A 20,629-nucleotide genomic window follows, 5' to 3' on the forward strand; every position below is an offset into this window, starting at 1 on the left:
GACGGTTTGAGACCTGGGGCCTTGGATGGCCTCCGGTTCTCCTGTGAGGTTACGACCGTCTCAGTGGTGTTAATCAGCTGTGCAGACCACGAGGCTGCAGCTGACACATTGGCTGCTTTCGGGCCACCATTTCCTTGAGGTGCAGCGGGTGTAGCTGTTTGCACGTGGGGGGCTGAAGATGTCTCCTCAGGCCCTCTGAACGAGGTCCCTGATTGGACAGTTGCCGCACGTGGCGCCGCCCCCTGACGCGCCACGTCAGTGTATGCTCTCCTATGCGTGATAGCGAGAGGCCTGCGTGCTTCGTGGTAAGAGATGTTTTCTTTTAATTTCAACGCAGTGATTTCTTTTTCTTTTTTCCATTGCTGGCATGAGCGTGAGTATGCAGCATGGTCACTGCTGCAGTTGACACAGTGCGGTGGGGCAGTGCAGCTTTCCGACACATGGTCGGTTTTGCTTCATTTTGCACAGGTCTGCTTACCCCTGCAACTCTTTGATCCGTGGCCGAATTTCTGACAAGTATGCCACCGGCGCGGGTTGGGGATGTAAGGTCTGACTCGGATTTTCACGTAGCCAGCTTCTACAGTCTCCGGGAGAACCGTTGTGCCAAAGGTGAGAATGTGCTTGCTGGGAATTTCTTTGTTTTCGCGGCGGATGACTATCCGCTGAACTTTGATGCCATTTTGCTCATGGAAGCCTTCAAGCAGTTCATTTTCAGTGAGGTCTAGGAGGTCTGCTTCACTTATAACACCACACACGGTGTTCATGGAGCGGTGAGGACTGACAGTCACAGTAGTGTCACCAATTTTGTGAACTTTGAGGAGTTTGTCACATTGAGTCTTATCTTTAACTTCAATCAGCAGGTCGCTATTGGAAATTTTTTGTTCCTTGTAGCCAGCCCCAATGAGATCCGACAGACATTTGGACACAAGAACAAGGTGACATCTTTCTCATTGATGTGTTCTCATTATCTGAGTGCATCACGTGAAAGCGTGGAAAACACTCTTGGCTCTTTGAAAGAAAAAATTCAAAGGGGGTTGCTTCGGTGCGCCCCTTTTAAGAGAGCGATTCATGGAAAAGGGATTTGGAGATGACATACAACAAGTATGCGTTCGGTGGCAAGGTCGGTCGCACCCCATCGAGCCCAACAAGGGAACGTGGCTTTTTCAGCACACGCTAACCGTACCCTGCCACTATAATCCTATGCTTGAAATCAAGAGTGATGCCTTTGCACAGGGTTAACCCTCGCCGCCTGGAGAAGCATGGAAGCAAAGAAGGAAGGAGATGAGAGGACAGGGTTAGGAAAGACGTCAGGAAAGCAAAAGAATGAAGAAGAGGACAGGAAAAGGCGACTCTCTGAGTCCCCCCAGGTCGGGTCAGACGGGGGGAACCGTCTACGGGAAGCGGGGGCCGAAGTGGTGTGTTGCCTCTGCCAGGGGGCCATGAAGGTCCAAAACAACCCTGGCTTTGGCTCAACCCCAGGATGCTATTTTCCCCGGATACGGCAAAGCCACGCACAGCCGAGGGCGTGGGTGGGTCCAACCCACATGGGATCGGGGTCCCCGGTGTCGCTACTACCATAACCTTGAAACGCAAGGCGCCCCTGCGGGCACTGAACACCCCTCAGAAACCGCTGTCAATCAGTGGCCGCCGTCGCGTATTGTCGGCCCTTTACGTTTCCTCCGTCAAGCCGTGGCGAGCCAATTCCTGGGGTGGTCGATCGGCGGGACGAATGACCCGCTCAAGGAAGGCGTCGCTCAGTCGCAACAGCTCCTCCGCTGACGGGAGATCTCGGACGTCATGTAGTATCACCTTCTCGACGGGAGAGATCACAGCAGCAGCATTCTTCCAAACCCAATGCATCCACAGAGACCAACCTCCGCGAACCAGCAAGCGCCAGCAATGAGTTTTCCGCACACAGCTGCTCTTTCAAATGCGCTACAATACACCTACGTTTTTTTGGATACGGCAACCACACTAATACTCTTGCTCACAGCTAAAACCTTCAAATGAATTGCTCAAAACACTACTCAAAAACTATTATTGAAAAACTTTCCTAAACTAAAACCAAATGGAGCAAAAGCGAAAGAACAGCTAAAAGCCACTGCTTAATGTGTCAACATTGGCGTTGGCGGAACCCTTCTTATACTTCACAGTGAAATTAAGCACCTGAAGCGCAAGGCTTTAGCGTAGTAGTCGCGGATTCTTTCCCGACATTTGCGACAGCCATGTAAGTGGGCAGTGATGAAGACAAAAGAAGTTTCGTAGAGGTAGCAGGCTAATTTTTGGGTGGCCCACACAATTCAGGCACGTTCTTTTTCTGACGCACAGTAGGCTTCCTCGCGAACCTAGATTTTTCTGCTGGCGTACAGCACAGGGTCCTCGTTTCCGTTCTCATCGTCCTGGCAGAGTATTACTCCTAAGCCTCTGTTGCTGTCATCGCATTGCACAATAAAGGAACGATCATAGTTCGGTGCATGCAGTACGGGTGAGCTAACAAGAGCCGCTTTGAGGCTCCATTTCCCGGCTCCAAACTTCCTTTTCTGTGGCCTTCTGGCGCAATGCATTTGTTAACGGAGCGGCTACTTCCGAGCACTGAGGAATGTAGAGCTGATAGTACCCTGTCAGTCCCAAAAAGGAGGTGGTATTTTGGTTTCTGGCTGCGGGAATTCGCTAACCGCCTCTACTTTCAACTCGTCAGGTCGCCCCCTGCCCTGCCCTACCACGTGCCCTAGGTTCCGCACTTCGGCGGGAGCTAGCTGGCACTTAGCCGGCTTCGCTGTCAGTCCTGCGTGCCTCAAACGTCTAAGGACATCACTAAGATGGTACAGGTGATCTTCCCATGTATTGGAGTAAATAGCAATGGCGTATAAGTAGGGAACAGGGTACCCTTCAGCCCCCTGCAGAACTCGGTTCATTGGAACTTGCCAATAGCATCTTACTAAGTCTGAAGTCGAGTCGTATTTTGCGGCCCTCACTTTTTCGATCAGCTCCTCTTCGTCGGGTATAGGGGACGTGTGGTACTTCGTTATCGCGTTACGTTTGCGGTAATCCACACAAGGCCGTGGATCCTTGCCAGGAACCTCTACTAGAATCATGGGGGACGTGCAGATGCTTTCGCATGGTTTAATAAGCTTAATCTCCAGCATTCGTTCTACTTCTGGTTTTAAGATCTCCTGCTGCCGCGGGGCTTTCCTACACGGCCTCGACTTCACGGTGGTGTCAGAAGTTAGTTAAATGTCATGGGTGATAACCGCAGTTCGCCCCGGCCTTTCCGAGAAAACTGCGATGTGTTCTGACAACAAGTTACGTAAGTCGACTTGCTGCGTCTCAGTCAAGCCATGGGTGCCACTGCTTTCATCACGGCTTTCATGACCTCCATAAATCTTCCAACCTCAACCAAGCCTGCGATTTCAGGCATTAGCTCCTTCGTACTATTGAGAGCTATGTTCACTTTCAGCACTTCTCCAACATAACGCTGTATTAGATTGTGGTTATAAATTAGTACCTCTCGGCGCTTTCCTTTCCGTTCCAGTGCATAATTTGTGTCCGAGAGCTTTTTCAGGACCCGAAAGGGCCCTTCTCAATGAACTCCAGCCTGTTTTCTCGTGAGGGGACCAATACCATCACCTGATCCCCTTCTTGATAAGCTCTCAGTTTCGGGTTTCAATCATGGTAGCTCTTGGCTCTACTTTGAGCCGCTCTCATGTTCCCTCAGCAATGTTGCCAGCTCAACGCAACTTTTCCAACAATTCAAGAATGTACCCGACCAGCGTAGGGTCGGTACCTTTCGACTCCCAGGTTTCGTGGAAAAGTGGCAGTGAATACCTGAGCGTCCTTCCGTAAACCAGCTCTGCGGGCCTGAAACCCGTCGCTTCATGAGTGACGATGTCAGCGCAAACAGCACTGCTGTGAGACAGGCATTCCACTGACACTTCTTTTCAAAGATAAGGGGTCACGGGACTCGCTTCATCACGGAATGACGCCGCTATACACTATTAGACAGGGGGTGTTAAACTGAGCTGTGGATAATTTTCATCCCATACTTCTCCAGGAAGCCCGTAGTCAGAACGCTGGTGAATACTGAACCCTGGTCGCATTGTATCTCCTGAGGAAAGCCGACTGTGGAAAAAATAGACCGTAGTGCGTTGACTACTTCTAATGAGCTTTGCTCCTTCATTTGGATCTCCTCTGGAAATTTGGTTGCTGGACAAACGGCGGTAAGCAAATACCGGTAGCCTGACTTTGTCGCTGGGAGTGGTCCCACAACGTCTATTACAAGCTGGCGAATGACTCCGAATTGAGCGGAACAAGCTTAAGCGGTGCCTTTCCCTTCTCGTGTGGTTTTCCCACTCTCTGAAAGATGTCGCACGTTCTTACGTGGTTCTCAACTTCTTTGAAGCATCCTGGCCAACAAAACTCCATTAGGAGCCTATCTTTGGTCATCCGAGCTACTAAATGCCCCGACCAACCAACTCCGTGACAGAGATCAACAATGTCACGCCGATACTTAGCCGACAATCTGGTCAAACGTCCGACCTTTTGCATTCCGGTAGTGGCTGTACAAGATGCGATTTTTGATGGGAAACTGACATTATTCCTCGCCAACCCTCCTTTGACGGTGCTCCAAATCTCCTTAGGGCTGGGATCGCTTTTTTGCTGCTCGATGAGCTGGTCTCTTGTCACTTTCCCAAGTACATTGCCTAGTGATTTTGATACCGGCAACACGGCAACACGAGCAGCCCCTCTTCCGATTCCCCTTCAGCTATATCAGCGCTACTCTCCTCGTCTGACCCCTCTCTTTTTTTCAGGAGGCGACGGGATAACATGCTCCACTGTGCTGACTCCAGTTGGTGTGGCTGTACGTCCGGTGAAACTTGGTTCTTGCCGCTCTAGTTCTGCTGCTAACGCGCGTGCTTTAGCTCTAGTCAAGGCTTAGACTGTTCCCTCGTGAAAACATTTCCTTGTTCTCTAAGCAGACGGTCGGTCCGATCACAGAACAAATGGGGGTATTGCGAGATTAGCTTGTCTGACGCAACCACTTCCATCCCTACTTCTCCGAACGGCCCAGTGATGACTACTCAAGCTACCAGGAGACAAATGCTTCCATCTTCCAAAACGGGTTTAGTCCATGCGCACTTGCCATTGTAGTCTTCTTGTGTCACATAGTCAGGGCGCACAAGATCAATGGTTGCCCCACTGTCTCGCAAGACGCGGCATGGCTTTCCGTTCACTGTTAGGTTAAAAAGGTACGGACTAAGAAGGTCCTCGCTAGTTGCAGTCACAAGTATACAAAAGGGCTGGCCTGGGCCTACGACAGCAAACGGCAATATGACCGACCTCCTTGCATTTGTAGCAGGTAGGCGGTTGCCGGGCGTCAAAAGGATACTTTTACTCACTCCAAGACTTCTCCCAAGCCTTTCCCTCCAGTTTGGCTTGTGATCCTTGACTACTTGCAGCGAAGTCCGCCTTTTTCTCTGCTGTCATCCCTGCGGCAGCCCCCTGCTTCCCCGTCCATGCTTTTCCTTTACCCCCCGCTTTTGTTGGAAGAACCTCGTCCCATTCTTCGCGGCGTGGCGTGTACTCGTAAGCGAAGTCGGCAGCTGTCTCTACTGTTACTACCCCGGCCCTATCCTGGACCCAGAGCTTCACTGGCTCGGAAAGCTTAGAAAAAAAAAAACTTTCCGAGAGCCACTACTTGAAGAGCCTTTTCGAAGTTACCAAAACCGCAGGTTCCCTTCATGCATTGTACTAAGTTGACCTTCAACTCGTATGCAAACTCAGAATACGTACTGCCCTACTTCTTTGTAAGATTGCGAAACCGCTTCCGGAACCCATGTGACGAAAGTCGGAACCACTTTAGAAGGTTATCCTTCACTTTGTCATAATTGTCGGCATCCTTCACCGGAAGCCGCGCGATCACATCCGCTGCTTCACAGGGCAGGAAACGTCACAAATTTCGAGCCCATGTGCTACGGCGAAGCTCACAAGAAAGAGGCCCACCTCTTGCCCTAATTGAAGCGTTGCATTAGCTTAGATAAATCAAAAAGATTTGGCCTTCCTGCTACCTCTACTCCTTGAACCTCAGCCATCCTCCTGACTTCCACTTCCAGGCGCAGCTGCTCTACTTCTAGTTCTTTTTGCCTTAACTGGCACTCCTGTTGCTAACGCTTTTTCACGCGCTCCTGTTCCTGCTGCTTTTTCATCTCGTTCTACACAGGCTCTCGTGCAGCGAGAGTGGCCGCGCAATTCTAAGGTCACTGCGCATCCCCTTCGCTTCTCAACACGGTATCAAATTCTCTCTGCATGACAGCACTCGATCACACATCCATTGTTCTCCCATACCACCAAATATGCACCCGGATCATCATCAAGGCAGAAGAACCGCCAGATCTTCTGCACTTGACCGGCAGCTCAGCGGGAACCCACATGTCCTCTATGTGGATGCTGCGGATTATCACGACCGACCGGCTACGGCCGTAGCCATGGTAGACCAGCGAGGAAACTCAATGACCTCGGGCACAATCCTGACGACGCACTCTCAGGTGGCGGAAGAAGCGGCTATTGCGCTCGCAAAAGCTAGCATGGAAGCCTAAATTATGGTGCCTGATTCCAAGACGGCAATACGAAATTTCCTCGCGGGACGAATATCTCTGCCGACGGCCAAAATTCTTTCGACGTTTATTGGCAACAGATGCATGCATGTTCACCTTGTATGGATACCAACGCACATGTCCCTGTCAGGGAATGACCGGCTCACCAGGCAGCCCGAGATTTCGGCAACCAGGCTGACCTCGACGGAGACATCGGGCCAACGTTCACGGGGAGCAGAGACCGGCTGGCCACGTGCAGGGAGATTACGCACCACTACAGGTTGAGCCGCCTCAAGTAACCTGCACCACCTCTTGCCTCAGCAGATGGCAGTCGGTTGCGTGGAGACGAATACAGTCGAACACCCTCCCCAACCCGGTTCTCTACAACCGATATTACCCAGACACCTATTCCGACAGATGCAACTGGTGTGCAGACAAAGCCGCCCTACAACACATCATATGGGCATGCCACAGAAACCTCGTTCACCTAATAGAGCATTAAGCATCAGGACTGAACTGCAATGGGAGGCCGCGTTGCTCAGCTCTCACCCCGACTTACAACAACTACTCGTCCAGCTGGCGGAAGATGCCGCTAGGGCCAACGGGCTCCTAGCCACCATCTAACGGGAAAGGCTTGGTGACTTCCTCCCTGTCACCCCCTTCCTTTCACCAGTTTGGGCTCAAATAAAGTTTATTCTCTCTCTCTCTCTCTACGTTTCTATTGTATCCTCACTGCTCAGATTCAAGCCCTCGATAGCGCGAACAATTGCGCCTTTCTTCATCTCCGAATCTAATTCTGCTCCTAGCTCCTCCCCAGAATCAGCAGCTGATTCTTCAGCAAACGCTTCCAATGCATTACAGAGAACTAGTGTGGGGCGGCTCACTCTCTACCCATAATTTCAGTAAATAACTGCTTCTGTGGTAGCCTCTACCAGTGAAAAGATTGCCCTTCTATCCTATCAGCCTTGCAACCATAAAACCAAAGCCAGCATTCACCAGTCCACATCTGTTAGTCTCCATGATCTCGGCCTGTTTATTCTCTGTCCTCCAGGCTCACATCCAACCGCTTGCCATCCATTTGTAGCGAATTGTAGCACCGCAGTCTGCTGGTAGCGGGGCCGGTCGCAGTCGATTCGTCGAGCGAGGACTATGGGAGAGCTTAGAGCAAACTCAATGGTTTTATTTACATTTTTGCAGTGAGTTGTCGAGACGAAGACAGATCTCTCGGCGAGCCGCACCAGCCCCTTTTTGTTAACCCCCGATCCCTAGTTCCCTAGGTGGGGGATCCCCATACAAAACAAGGTCGAGGTTGGGAGTGCGGCAGCGGACGCGTTGCGGGGTGCGAAGCGGCTGCTGCAGTTGATGGTGGAGCGAGCGGCAGGCATAACTCGAAGGACAGCAACAAGGTGAAGCGTGGTGCAGCAGAATGACGACTTGAGTGCGGGCTTGACTGTGCCCCGGAGTCTTGCAATGATGGGCTGTGCTTGAACTCCAATGACGTCGGATCCCTATCCTGCAAGCTGATTTCGTCCGTTTGATATGTAGACAGACGGCTGAGCTCCGGTTACTGCGTTTACCCAAGACTATCCTGGAGCCGGGAATCGGTCGACGTCTGGGGACCCACTTTTGATGCGTCTCTTGATTGCATGGGGTCATGGGATACTTCCTTCGGCGACAGTTCTTAGGTGGGGCGTCCCGCAATCTTTGCACGGCTATCGCCATCGTAGCCAGGGTGTGAAGATTGTCAATAGCAAGCTGATGTGCTTGGAAGGTAGCTTCGACTCCCGGAGTTCTCGATCTGTCATTGGCTGCTGGAGGCCGTTTCCACCATAGGCGAGGAAGACGTCTGTCGTAAACCGGGAGTAGAGCGATCATGAAGATCGCTCTCACTCGTGCCGTGCAGAGACGTTTTGCCGCCACGAGCGGCAAAGCAGTCGATATTTGCTAGGGTTGGTGAAGCCGACGCAACAACCTGTGGCACTGCGGCATGGTGTTGCGCAGATTCCACTAAACTGAACGTCGACACTGTAGTGATGCAAGGCGTACTCGGCGCTCGCATTTCCTGGCAAGGCGAGACTGAACACTGCGGTGAAGTGGTATGCACAGTTGGCGTTGGAAGGTCTGGTGGTGTAGAGGATGGCGTCGACATGGGCGTGTCATCGTAACCATGGCTGTAGTATTGAAATATACTGTCTGAGACGCCATAGTGCAAGAACAGCCTTCTTCAAGTCGTCGTAGGTCTGTGGGCCAAGTGGTGGAAGGCGGAGGCGCGCGAGGAGCCCGTCAGGTAGCCGTGTCGCTGCGAGGTTGTAGCGCAGCGGTTGGCTCCTTACATTGTTCACGATAAATTGGCTCTCGAGCTGAACAAACAATATGTCGCAGTGAGGGGTGCAGAATTTCGGAAGACTGCTGATGTCTGGGAGCTCGAGATAAAGCGCCCATGATCGCAGAAACGTCACCTAGTGAGGGTTCGGGTACATGGGGCGAGGGCGGTGCTGGAGGAAGACTGGTGGTGGTAACAGCTGCAGGTTGTGTTGGGATTGTCGTCGGCCGTGTTTTCATGCCGTAAGGGTTGAGGACCGTGTCTGTTAAGTCGTCATACATACTGAGGCCTGGGGTCGGCAGCTGGATCTGCTCAATAAGGCCAGCAGGTAGCTTCTGTAATGTCACGAGGTACCTGATTTGCGGAGACCAGATGTCATTTACATAAAAATTGCTCTTCAGGACGACGAACAATGATGCGTGGTTTGTGATGGATTCAAACGGAATCAGCAAGGGAAGGTCTGGAAGGGCGGGGACGTTGTTCGCGTGCCGTCGTTCGCGTTGGGGCTGGGGAAGCAGGATTGCGAAGCCATGGCGAAGCCGCTTGTCTGGGTCACCAAATTGTAGGCGGCCGATAAGGCGGTGCGGCCGAGCCCACGTTTATCGAGGTTGCGCTGGCCGCGCCATGGTCAGGACGAGGCGAGTAGAACCGGGGTGCCGCTCCAGAACGGTTGGCGAGTGCTGAGTGTCTTCCGTGCCAGCTGGGCAATCTGCTGATGATGATGCGGGCGCTGAAGAAGATGGTGGTGGCACTACACTGTAAAGCAGTAGGAAAGGCTCAAATGAAACAGAAACTAGCCGACTGCATTACATTGTTAAAGATAATTGCGTGTTTGTGCTACCTACAAAAAAAAGCATTCGTCTGCCCGTCTGTTTGTCAGCCCGGCCGTCCGTCCATCTGTTCATCTGTCTGTCTGTCTGTCTGTCTGTCTGTCTGTCTGTTTTATACAACAATCGTTTCTTATTCGTTTTATACAAGGAAAAAGATGCTTAAACAAAAATTACATATTACGAACTACTAAAACTACTAGCATGGCTTTGTACTTGACAATACCGTTCGGAGAAAAAGAAACTCACAATATATCAGGCGAAATTTTAAAATGGAACCCAATGTGCCAGCGTTCTTTTTATCGAAAATACGCGCATTTTTTAATACAAGATCCAATAAAACTGTGAAGGCTGTTTCCGCTGTGCTCGTATTTTTAGGTGTTAGGCTTACTTTTTGAGAGCCGGAACTGTCGATTCAATCTAATCGGTGCGCGTCTGATTGAACTGTAAAGCTTCCACGTGTTTTCGAGGACACGAAACGGTGATTTTATATCCCCTAGAGGCAAATCTGCAGCTTAAATGTGCGAGAATGTACGCAGTGCATTTCGCAGTCCATGTTATAACAGGAAGAGGAATTTTATTGAAATGAAATAAACACAGAAAGGTCGGCCTGACGGTTGTATATCTGGCCAGCTATTCTGTGTGTGGGAAGGGAAAGTGGAGGAAAGAGTGTGGATAGAGGACGAGAGAGATGAAGATGGCGGAGAAATAAATGAAGGGCTATGTATAGAAGATGCCTATACCGATACGGTGTATGTGTTAAAGTTCAGCCGGACGGGCCTCAACTACAATATCTCTGAGAGGCCGCTGCTGCGCAGAAATGTGAGCACAGCTTTAAATGCACTGTAGGAACGCTTAGTGACGTCACGGTGCTGTGTCCAAGGAGGTTAAATAATTGTAATTTTTTTTAACCTCATTGGCTGCGCCGCTGCTTAGCGGGTGTGGACGGCCTGGTCCCCTTCGGGATATGGTTTAGGAATACGCTGCATGACGAGCAAACGGGCTCGAACAGACATGTGCCCCGTCCTCTCTGAATCAATGCGCCACTGCCCTGTCGGGCCACGACAGCCGCCACCGTAGCGTTAGCGAACGCCAGCCGTTATGTTATAACAGAGTTTTAGCATAGCGGCTGGCGTTCGCTAACGCTACGGTGGCGGCTGTCGTGGCCCGACAGGGCAGTGGCGCATTGATTCAGAGAGGACGGGGCACATGTCTGTTCGAGCCCGTTTGCTCGTCATGCAGCGTATTCCCAAACCATATCCCGAAGGGGCCCAGGCCGTCCACACCTGCTAAGCAGCGGCGCAGCCAATGAGGTTAAAAAAATTACAATTTTTTAACCTCCTTGGACACAGCACCGTGACGTCACTTCCTCTATGTGCGCGACTTCATGCGAGATGGATGTTTTTCTTTTTTCCCCCTCCCCTCGTTTCGGCTCCTTGGCGGGCGGCCGATGGTTTAGCTCCTTGGGCGGGGCTGGACTGCAGCGCTGGGGAAGCTGACGCACATGTGGTAGAAGTTAACATTTTGTACATGAGCCGCTCATCTCTCCGCGCTCTTCTTGCGCGCCTGCAAGTCGACGCTGACCTCCGATCGTGTTCCTAGATAAGCGTTCGGCTCGGTGCTCGAAGTGTGCATCGTGCAGATGGACGCTTTCACGCGCATGTGGCAATTATACACGTTCCGGAAAGCAAACACCCTCATTGAAAGCTCATTCTACAGCACACAGAAAGGTATACAATTGAGTTGGGTGCTTGTTCACTATATACACACACCTCAAAACACGATTCAGTGCTGCAGGTAAAGATAACAAGAAAGGCAGCCAATTACCCATGACTACATTTACAAACTGTCCTACCCTAACGAAATATTACAGCTGCATGAGCTGCTACAATTTGGCACTTTCATAAGCACTATTACATTGAATTTCATTAACATTAACTTCATTGCATTAATTCTTTATCAGGAACAGTGCCACTAAGAAAAATATTGACATTTTGTTAACAGCAATATAAGGTGTGAATCGTTCTTGCAAGGTTGATACGTTGATAACAAAGACACCAGCTCAAACGTACACGTTTTACACTCGGTCATGAATTCTGCATAATTTGCGCTGCAGGTAATAACAATTTAGGGAAACAATGTCGAAAATATATACCAACCAAGGGCTAAATAATAGTGGGATTGTACAGCTACTGAAGCACTCGAGGAGTTTGATATATGTCTTTTGTACAGGGCTATTGACCACAGTCTCTTCACAGAAGCCTCCAGGGCGCAGTTCGATATCAGTAATCATGCGTGCTACCACTCACACTGTTGCCAATGTCGATTAGTTATTTTTAACAATTTGTGCTTCATGCACAAAGAGATTTTGCTGCATAAGATGCGTTATTTATAAATAGACAGCTCCAGCAGTATCGAAATGGCGCTGATGCCCCCGCTTGTAATCGGGAAGGCGCACCACATCGTTACCACTTAATTTGGCTCTGTCCATTATTCGACCGTAATCGCCACCAGCTTTTAACACTAGGTCCCGCCCCTGCGACTGAACAGGAACATGTTAGTCGGGTCCCTGACGATCGCACCGCGCTAGAAGCAATTACAGAGTACGCCCTTGAAAACGGACTCTACAAATTGGTGTAACAGCCTGGCTGACTTCCCCTTTCGGTCTACTATGTGAACTGTGTGCAGCGTGCACTGTTTTTTTAGTGTGAACCGCATTTTCTACAGTGTGAACAGTACATCTAAGTGTGAACTGCGCGTTTTGCTGCCACTGACTGACTTTAATGTGTTCATTTTGCGATTAGGACCCCATGACTGTAACTGTGTTCATTGCGCCAGTTGTGACCTTCCCCTTTTCTCCACATCATTGCTCCCCCAGGGCCCCATGGGCTCTCATTTAATAAAGTGTTACACTCACTCAGATACGTATATTTTTTTCGCTGTGACTAATGAGTAGTTGCGCATGAGCTTGAAGTCACGGTAGTCGCAGCAGAGATAAAACTAAGTAAAAAAAGTTATCTCCTTGGCGCACCATTTTTGCGATAGTGATCTGGGAGTCCAAATACCAGCAGAAAATTGGCACTTTTTGAAATGCAGTGATGGGTATAGATGAGCAGTTTGTGTCTGTTTCCTGCGACGCATTTTTACGTACCACATATATGGATTTCTGTATTGTCTGGCCTTTTAATTCGCCAGCATTGTGTCACAGCTCACGCCTCAACTGTAAGCCACACACACACACGCACAAAATATACAAATGTATAAACAAGAAATAGCAGGAATAAAAATATAAATAGTACAACACAAGTTGCAAAACGCCGCCTCGTGTACTACAACGCTTCGTATCGAAAAACGTACCTTTCACCCCGTTTCTGGACCTTTTGCACAATCCAGGTTGTGTTGGTGCACCCGCTCTACGTGTCCATGAAGGCGCTGACTGCTACTTCGTCAGAAAGGTTCGCGCGGAACACCGACTCATGATTTGCTGACGCGAGGTCATCTCTGACGACCTCGAGCGGCTGCTCGTGCTTATCCATGAAGCAGAAGTTATAAGCTTCGCGAACATCGCGTGAATGCGCGTGGGACGCGCGTGGCGCACACAATTATGAGAACGGACCTTGTGATGGGCAGTGCTGCGCGAGTGCGAGGCATAGACAAGTATGGCGAATAACACGTTCGCTGATGGTCGCAGCAGACGAGCGACCGACCTACGCGTGTGCTTTCGACCGAATGAGAGCAAACGTTCTGCGCGTCGGTAGGGAGTCCAAAGGACTACCCAAGACCAAAAAAAGAACATTTTTGCCTTCACTTTATTGGGAGTGCTTGCTTTCCGGAACGTAAACAATAACTACATATGTACCTGCAAACGCATCCATCCGCGCGCGCACTTTGAGCAACGCGCCGAGCGCTAGCTTAACTAGGAACAGCATGTGAGACGACCGACTGACGGCGCACAAGAGAGCGCGGAGAGCGAGCTTCATCTTCCCAGCGCGTACGCCAGGCTTGTGCTAGGAGCGAAACCATTGGCCGCCGCGAAGCAGCGCGATCACAAAAGATCAAAACAAATTTTTGTCTTCATTTTTATGAGAGTGTTTGCTTTCCGGAACGTTTATAATTGCCAAATGTACGTCAAAGCGTCCATCCGCGCGCGCGCCCTTCGAGCACCGAGCGGAGCGCTTATCTAGGAACACGATCGCAGGTCAGCGTCAACTTGCAGGCGCGCAAGATGAGCGCGGAGAGATCAGGAGCTCAGGTACAAAAGGTTAACTTCTACCACACGTGCGTCAGCTTCCCCACCGCCGCAGGCCAGCCCCGCCAACGGAGCGCACGATCGCAGGTCAGCGTCAACTTGCAGGCGCGCAAGATGAGCGCGGAGAGATCAGGAGCTCAGGTACAAAAGGTTAACTTCTACCACACGTGCGTCAGCTTCCCCACCGCCGCAGGCCAGCCCCGCCAACGGAGCGAAACCATCGGCCGCCCGCAAAGCAGACGAAATGAGGGGAGGGGGAAAAAAGAAAAAAATCGACCTCGCATGAAGTCGCCCACATATAGGTAGTGGCGTCACGGTGCTGCGTCCAAGAAGGTTAAAAAATTGCAATTTTTTAACCTATTTGGCTGCTCCGCTGCTTAGGGGGTGTCGTCGGCCTGGGTCCCTACGGGATATGGTTTGGGAATACGCGTCCCGGTAACCCGACAACGTAGCGTGAGCATGCGCTAGCCGCTATGCTAAAACTCTTTTATAAGAGAGATTTGGCATAGCGGCCAGCGTTTGATATGCTCCAATCAGGCTAGTAATGACAAGATGCAGCCTGCACAAGAAATGTTAGCAATAATTTCGCAATCAGCATTACACTGAGAGATTGGACGGTACCCTTCGTAAGTTTTCTAACAGTTTTCTTCCGGATTTCGGGGTATTAGTACCGTATGATCAACATAAACGCAGGAGGGAGGGCACCTCGTGCGTAGGCTTTTGTAAAGACTGTCACGAAAGCAGGCGCAACGAGGGTACCAATTCTTGATCGAATCGAGCACTTACGCCATCTGGTACTGGGGATTCATTGGTTTGCAGTACCTTCATAGCCGCCTTCACTCCCCTAAGCGTGATTGGCTCTTCCCCAAAGTACGCGAGTTCGATTGCCGACCCCACAATAAAATCTATGAAGCTCTTCAACAAAAGCCCGGTCTTCGTCAATAACGGGGGAAACGATCAAGACAGGAACTGAAATCATTGCTGAAATCAGCACTTCAGCCAAAACGTTTCAACTACTGATGATCAAATGAAAAGAATTTTAGACTGTTGTCCGCACATTTCCAGCCGCGGGAAAGTGTTCTTGTCAATAGTGTTGTTCGATTATTCGCGGCACATACCCACTTCAATTTTCTGAAGTCGGGTTTCTGAGGGTTCTATAGGCCAGATTCTGAAAATGAATAATTGAAACTCTGTAAAGTTTAGAGAATTTTGCGTGCCATGTGACAGAAAACCTATGCACCCTCCATCGAGCGAGGACGATGGTTGAACTGCAAGCTTCGTTGTGATGGATTCATTGGTTGGCGAATCACACACTGCGGGTATGTGCTACCGTGGTACGCACAAGTTTTTTCAAATGCCCATAGCAAATGCTTTGTGATGTGCACTTCGTAGGCGTTAAGTTTCGGTTTGGGATGTACCGCTTGAATCGGTACCTGCATGCTGCTTTGCGTTCGCTTCGACCATCTCGGAATGGAGTAATCTGATAGACGCCGGCTTCATAACGCGATGGACCCTGGTTTGATTCCGCCCACGGGAATCATTTTTTATTTCACTTCAACCATGACCTTTCATCGCCACCGTCAGGGAAATTTGACTTTCCTGCAGGGTGTATTTGCGTAGAGCGGCTTCAGTGAGGACTCGAAAGCTACGCTTTCATTAATGTAATGTCTCGCACGTAGAACGGGTCACCCTAGACGCGTAGAAATGTAGTCAAACGGGAGTTGTGGCGTGTGCCGCAAGACGAAAAAGCAACAGCTAAGACTTAACGCTACTCCATTTCGTTTCTTGCCATGTTTTTATTTATTTTATGGAGAATAAGTTGGTAAGTTAGAATATTGACCACTAATTCGAGCAGTAAACAATTTGGCCCTGCCCAGCCACGCCTTTCATTCCGTGCGAAGCTCATGAAGGGCACCATCACCTTCGCCGTGATCATCAACTGCGGACACGATGCAGCAGGAGCGAGGAAGAAGCCCGTAGAAGCGAGTTTCGCGAAAAAAAGAACAAACGAAAGCTATGAAATAAGGGACGTAAATACAGTGCAGCAGTGAAGAAACTCATTGCAAGCGCAGCCAGGGTTTCACTTTCACTGCACTAGGGAACCGGAGAGTTTGAAATCCAAAGCCCTAAATGACGCTTTTGATGAAAAAGCTGCGTCCGGCATCAGCATAACCAAAGAAGATCGATTTTATTGCCCAAAAAATGCTATGAGAATGGTAATGCGGCTTTGAGAAACCAGGGTTAGCACGCGCTCTCTGCATCAGAGCCGATGCTCGGGCGCAGCTGACAATACTTGCCTCGAGTTGCCGCATTCTGGATTTTTATTAGAAACATATGGGATATGGAGTTGTGCTGATGCCCACAAAAATGATCTGCGATTAATTATTACTCAAGAAAGCAGGTTTGAACCAATTGCGCATATGCAACGCGCCGGAATGGCGATTGTCCATGCCTCTCGTTAATTTACCAGAGCACCGAAGGCAAGTAAACGATTAAGACGATGATTTTGAGAAAACAGGATACTTTTATTGGTGCTTTGCCTACTACAGTCTATTCTCGGTGCGATGACACGCTTGTATAGCGGCAGTATATTATCATTGCGTTGCCTAAATGTAATGTAATTCTGCCTCCTTAGAAGCTATAGGTAGCATTAGGTATTTCTTTGTGTTTTTAATTTTAAACACGTTCTGATAGGTGAACTACAAGTATTTTTCTGAAGCGTCGGGATGGCTTAGTAGCATTTAAGTCCGTTTGTTGAGCTGTGTGGCAAATGACGAAGATTAGTAACACTTCCCCCTTGGAGATGAATTATTGGGCAGCTCCCTAAAGCTCTCTCCATGCCTGCCGTTGTTTCGGAAAGGTGCGCTTGAATGAAATATTACCTGCCATTGCTGCAACTCGCGTAAGTACAGGAAGCCGATCCTGAAGGTTGGCCCATGCCTTCGAAGGCGATGTGGCCACAGACAGTGTAGGCGAAGAAGCGTATGGCCCGGTCGCCGTTCACCATCATCGTTATCGAGGGCTCCACCATTCCGACGAGATCGGCGCGAGCTTCGGTCGACCCTGTCCGCTCTACCCGCTTGCCCAAGGTTTCCTCGGCTACTTGCGGTTCTCCTTGTGGGTTCCGTCTCCGTAATTGTGTTTCCGACAGCAGTGAGCGAGCGAGTAAAGTAGCATCATGGGAGACGAGTGTAAGTCGTCCTCCTCCTGTTACTCTTGCTCCAGCCGCTCGTGCCGGCTTCGTGGTCCGGCGCTTGTGAATCAAATGCCATGCCGATGTCGGTGGCCTTAATTTACCCTGTCAATTTTTTTTCTCTTTCAGACGCCTTCGGCGAATCCCAGATGTCCGCGTACGGTAAGAACAATTTAGAGATATTCTTAGTCACGTCCACGCAGTACGTGTTTCAAGTTCGCTGTTGTAGTGTTCGCGCAGGAAACATAATAGGCTTTCCAAAACGCTTCAATTGCTTGGTTAAAGGAACGCTGAAGTGAGTTTTTCGAACACCTGTTCGTGGCTTATCGCATAGGGCGGTTCAAACAAACACTTTCTGGATAGTGTGTCGGAACGCTAACGCACTAGTTGAGTTCACCACGGCATAGGACCACGTCCAAGTTCTTATTGGTGAGGAAGCTGCGATGATGGTAGTGTCGATTTTAAATTAGCAGCGATACTGTATTTACCTGCGGTCTAGCGGTTGTGGATGCCTGCCCGTATGATCACCAGGTTGACACAAGTTATATCTCCAGTGTCTTTACTTGTCGTATTTACTTGTTCTCTACTTGTGTGTTTACGTGTCCCTTGTCGTATTTAGTCAGTTGAGAGTGCAAAGAGCAAAGTCACAAAATACCTGTCGGCTGCAAATACTCAATCATGCCGGGATGGAGTAGGGTTGCAGAAAACCACTACAACTCTTGTTTTATGACAACCACCCGAAAAACAATTCTGACAATTCGCCCATAAGTTGACTAACATTCGGTCGAGTTATTTCTACTTTTCTTATTTGCATAGTTCGCGCTGAAGTTGTAAATATTCCAGTATTCGAGCCTGCTATATTACACTAGCTGCTACGGGAGGTGAACGGGGAGACCCGTCATTGACCTGTAGAATAAAAGTCTAGCTCTTCCAATTAGCAAGGATGGTAAATGGCAATCACCAAGATACGGCTGTCGTTTCAGGCACGGATGCGTCCATTAACAAGCCGTAGTTTCGCCGTTTGTCCTTCCCCACAGTGTGGAAGGGTAGTTATTTTGTTATTCGTTTATAATCTATTGTATACGAATATCTGGTGCATCTTTCAAACTGGTTACAACATAACAAGCTGCGATTAAATGCCACAAAGACAACCTATATAATTTTCCGCCCAATCAATAAGCCCTTAAACGAAGATATCAATCTCAAATACGAAGGTCATCTTATTGCACGGGTACATGAGCAAAAGTTGCTTGGTGTTTGGTTCCAAGAACAGTTAAACTGGTCAGTACACGTAAATAATTTAGTTGCGGCTCTGGCACGAACAGTTGGATGCCTTTATAAAATATCACACTTAGTACCGCTATGGCTAAACAGAAACATGTATTATTCTCTATTCTATTCAAAACTAACGTACGAAATCTTGGTGTGGGGAACAACCTCACGAAATAATTACGATAAGCTTGTTGTCCTGCAAAAAAAGATATTACGGTGTTTCGAAAATTTTCAAGGGAAATTCCAAGACCTGCCAACTTCACCTTTGTTTTCAAAACACTCAATACTTAGAGCTGACCAGCTGTATTACTTTAGACTCCTGCAGATGGTACACAAAAACAAGTTATATGTAGATGGTGACGCAGAAAACCGTCATTACTGTGTACGGCGTCCAATAAGACGTACACCTAAAACTAGGACTAATTACGGCAAACAATCGGCCACTTATCAAGTACCACATGTCTGGAACATCCTAGCGGATAATTTAAATTTTAGCACCAGTGCAACCGTGTTTAAGACTGAAACCAAGGTGATGTTTATAGAAAAGAAAGTGAGATATGACAATCACTAGGCGTGTCTCACTCTAAAGAATTTAAACTGTACGGTGTGAAGACATGATTTTTTCATAGACATGAGAAACAATCAGTAAGGAAACCTTTTGTGTTGTATTGTATCTGCTGGCAACAGGTATTGAAGGTATAACTTGTGATTCTCTTTATAGGAAATGTACGATTTTTTGTATTTTTCACGATTTACTTATTTTTTTTTCTGTATTGCTGGATCTTATTGCTAAGCACGCATATTTGATTTGAACATGTCCTCTACTGTGAACTCCTCTGTTGTGGACGCCAGAGGGTCAGGAGCCCTCGTCAGGCACTCAATGCCGTTAGCTCCTGCCCCTTCAGGAGGGATTGTAACAACGTCTGCTGAAAAATAAAGTCTTCTTCTTCTTCTTCTTCTACAAGGGGGAGCCGTAGTACAAATCGCAACAGCAAGGTGTGTCGCAGCATAGTCGTGATTTTTAAGGGAGCCGCGCCAACCAGTTTGTTTCCGTTCCGTGCAGCAACAACCCCGATTGCGACTTTTATCTTTTGTGTGGAATGCATAGTCTCCAGGAATTGCAATGGCATGCTTTTGTCACGTTGTAGGGAGTAGTTGACCGTATAACCGCACTAGCAAGGCTCAGGGCGAGCAAGCATCGTACAAGTTATCGCTGAAGAATGTGAACAACAATGAGTACTTGGAGGCTTAACACCCTCCACCTCTTAGGTGACAATCATAGGAAATACGTCTCGTAGCGCAACCACGGTACCCGCCTAGCTGTTCCACATAGTAACCCCAGGGTTTTTAGGGCTAGTGTGACTCCCGGCCGAACGTTAAACGTGTCGGTGAGATGTCGGTGCCCTTGTCAGAATGCGCCGACTTTACCTATCGGACAACCGTCGGCGTTGCACAAAAGTTAGCGGAGCTTCGGTGTCTGCATGTAGTTGGCGAATTTACTTGTTGCCCTCGTCGACACAAAAACAGGACTTTGGTGGTATCTCTAATGCCCCATCAAGCCAACTCGGGAATCTCATATTAGGTAGGTCCGCAGCTGCAAAAACGATTTTTCTGAAAAAAAAGACTTGTTTTTAAATTTTGCATTTTCAACATCCCTCTCTCTTGAAGAATATTTAGAAAACAAATTGTGCTGTTATCCTAATTGGTTCAAAAGTTATAATTATTTTTTAACCCCTCCGAGACGCATTAAAAACCGAAACTGAATGTTTCCAATTCCGCCGCATCTGCCATATCGTCATAAATGTTTCTTGGTATATACGTTACGTAATGCTAATATACTTAGGTACACTCTAACCCTTTGGCACATTTTGCGGGATATTGTACATCCGATTTATTTCAAATTTGCAGAAAAGGCAATTTGTGCCATGCTCTTGTTCACGTTGCGGGCATTTTCGTTGCCTAGCGGTTGTGTGGTTGTCCGTGCTTTTTCGTATGCCGTTTTAAGCTCGTGGATTTATTTGTAGCGTTGCAAGGAGACAGGTATAGTATTTATAGTCTGCAGTTACATTATAGCACGAGGATGGCGTGCCTGACCACTGACTGTCCTTAGCTTTACGAGCCAAAAATACAAGTGTAACCTTTGGGCTACACTTGTAAAATTTTTTTCGAAGGTGG

This window comes from Haemaphysalis longicornis, unplaced genomic scaffold (genome assembly GCF_048455015.1).
Source record: "Haemaphysalis longicornis isolate Haplotype H1 unplaced genomic scaffold, Haemaphysalis longicornis Haplotype H1 scaffold_4, whole genome shotgun sequence".
NCBI lineage: Eukaryota > Metazoa > Arthropoda > Arachnida > Ixodida > Ixodidae > Haemaphysalis > Haemaphysalis longicornis.